Below are 3,048 nucleotides of genomic sequence, written 5' to 3' on the forward strand. Positions count from 1 at the left end.
GTTTTTGCTATAGGGCACGTGCATTTGCCAGAAAGACAGAGAGAGACAGAAAGTGAGAAATCACCCCTCAGGGAGGATGGCCACGCCGCAATCCCTTCTCCTCCATTCTCCTCTCGGGATCCTGTGCACACATGCACACGCACGCAGCATGAGTTTAAGCCACTGGGTCGGGACTTGAATCGCGGTCGACTACATGGGAGTCCAGCGACATAGCCATTACACTAACTTCTGATCCCTCTGGTCAAATTAAAGAAGAAAAAAAAGATGAATACAATATATTTTTTTCCAGAGTTTAGAACTTCTTAAAAGCATGGCTAACTGTAGTTCAAGTCCCAGACCTGGCAGCTTGCTTTCCTTTCCAATTCCCCAACACACACACACACACACACACAACATATTTGTAGGGGAAAAATGGTTTATATATAGGATGAAACAATATTAATTCAAAACTTACAGATAAGAGTTAGCTCTATTGCTCATCTCTAAAAAGTTTATATGGATATTCAGTCAAAACCAACACGGGCATCTCCCTTGAAATGCTATTTCTACAGCCCTCCAAGTAGACTCCAGGACTGTACACTGGCTTGGAATGTCCTCAGAAAGCTGTCAGTGATCAGGTAACAGAGTAAAAACACTACAGTCCTTTCTTTCAAATGGAAGAGGGAAGACAGAGGGACAGAGAAACTATTCAAACTTTGTCTTCTTTCCTTGTGCCTCATGGTCTCTTCTTCCTCCTCTACCTCTACCACGACCCCCAAAGCCACCTTCACCCTTAGGTTTGGAACAGTCCAAGGTAACTCTGTTTCCATCAATTTTACCATCTCCCATGGCCTCCTTGGCAGCTTTGGCATCTTCCTCACTGTTGAAATCTACAAAACCAAACCCTTTGGAGGATCCTGTTTCCCGGTCAGTGACGATCCTTGCATAAATAGAGCCACCAAAAGACTTCTTTAAGGTCTCCTCAGTGGTATCCTCAGACAGGCCTTTGACAGAGTTCCAGAGGGCTGACTTCTTGCGTTAGGTAATTCCCCGGGTCCTTGCAGCTCCAGCCTGATTGTTCTGCCTTCAATTTCCCTTTTATTAAAGGAATTTAAACCTTCTTTAGCATCTTCAAATGAAGCAAATTCTATAAACTCATACCCTTTAGGTTTGCCATTTTGGCTCTGAGGCACTTTGATAAAAGCTGCCTTCTTAAATACTTCCTGAAGCGTTTCTTCAGTTGCATTGTAGGAGAGGTTGCTCAGAACCAGAGTTTTTGATGGCCCACTCCAAGTGCTATTCTTTCCACCTCTATAGGCTTGATTTTGACCTTTCTCTCCAGTGTAATATAAAACTCATACCCTTTAGGTTTGCCATTTTGGCTCTGAGGCACTTTGATAAAAGCTGCCTTCTTAAATACTTCCTGAAGCGTTTCTTCAGTTGCATTGTAGGAGAGGTTGCTCAGAACCAGAGTTTTTGATGGCCCACTCCAAGTGCTATTCTTTCCACCTCTATAGGCTTGATTTTGACCTTTCTCTCCAGTGTAATATAAAGAAATAGACCGCCCATCAATCTCTGTTTCCTGCTTTTCTTCAAAGGTTTTCTCTGCATCAGCTTCTGTCTTAAATTCAATGGAGGCAATCCCTCTACTTTTTCCATCTTTGCTGACTATTCTGATCTCCATGGCATCTTCAAATACTTCTTTTAATTCATTCTGAGTGACTTTGTAGGGGAGATTTTTAGCCAAAAGTGTTCTTGCACCTCAATCTTCCTTATTGTCTTTTCCTTTGGTTTCTCTAGTTTAATTTCATTGCCAAAGACTTTAAAACCAGTGAGTTTCAAAGCCTTTTCTAGATCTCCAGCAGATTCAAAGTCAACATTGCCAAACTTCCTAGATTCTGACATCCACAACAGCAAGATCCTTGTTAGCAAAAACATCATTAATACCAGTTTTTAATTCAGGGATATATTTGTTATTGTTCAGGTTTCCAACAAACAGATGAAAGGTTGTATGTAGTTAGTTCTGTGGCTCTCACCTTCTGTTTCTTAGCCTCAGGAGCTGCTTTCTGTTTGATCATTTCCTTCTTTCATTTTCCAGGAACTTCTCTGACAGGTTCTTCTTCTTCCTCATCTTCCTCAAACTCATCGTCTTCTTCCTCATCATCTTCATTTTCAACTTCAGCCACGGTCTTGGCTTTCACAAGCACAGCCTTTGCAGGAGTTTTCTTTCCTTTGGCTGGTGTGGTCTCCATGCCTTCTTCTTCAGACTCATCTTCTGCATCCTCATCTTCGTCCTCATCTTTATCTTCCCCCTCCTAATCCTCCTCCTCCTCTAAAGCTGGGGCAGCAGCTGCTGCTTTCATCACCACTGGCTCAAAATCATCCTCATCTTCATCCTGGTCCTCATCATCTTCCTCACTGTCATCTTGCTCCTCATCGCTGTCTTCCTTCTTGGCATTCTTGCCATTCTTTGCCCCCTTGGCTGGGGTGGCAGCTCTTTTCTTACCAGGAGCTGCTACCAATGTCTTGCCTGGTGTTATGACTGCTTTGGCTGGTGTAACCGTCTTAAAATAATTTTTCAAATAATTATTTATTTAATTTTATTTATTCATTCATTTATTTCAGTTTGACTAGCGAGAGAGGGAAAGTGAGAAAGCAAGCTACCAGGTCCGAGACTTGAACCATGGTTAGCCATGTGGGAGTATCTGGTGCTTTAATTACCATACCATCTGTTGGTCCCTAAAAGTAATTTTTTAAAAAGAATTATTTATTTTCATTTATCATCTAATCTCAGATGTAGAAGACAGAATCTCTGCCCTAGAAAAATTCACCACAAAGACTGAGAAAATAGCCCCCAAAATGAGAGTAATATACGAGAAATATTAGATATCATTAAATGTTCAAACATTCGAATAATTGGTATCCCAGAAAGTGAAGAGACTAATAAGGGCATTGATAATTATTCCATGAAATCCTGGAAGAAAACTTTCCAAACATAGAGAGGCGTTCAAAGATCTAGACCCAAGAAATACAAAAGACCCCACATAGAATCAACCAAGAAAATCTTCT

General features: G+C 41.3%; 1 pseudogene; it reads right to left on the reverse strand.

Annotated features, from left to right (window-relative positions):
- Positions 1-508: 508 nt before the first annotated feature.
- The window catches only part of LOC102478848 (nucleolin-like), a 7,367-nt pseudogene continuing 4,827 nt past the window's right edge, over positions 509-3,048 (reverse strand).

Source organism: Tupaia chinensis, unplaced genomic scaffold, assembly GCF_000334495.1.
Source record: "Tupaia chinensis unplaced genomic scaffold, TupChi_1.0 Scaffold000231_1, whole genome shotgun sequence".
NCBI lineage: Eukaryota > Metazoa > Chordata > Mammalia > Scandentia > Tupaiidae > Tupaia > Tupaia belangeri.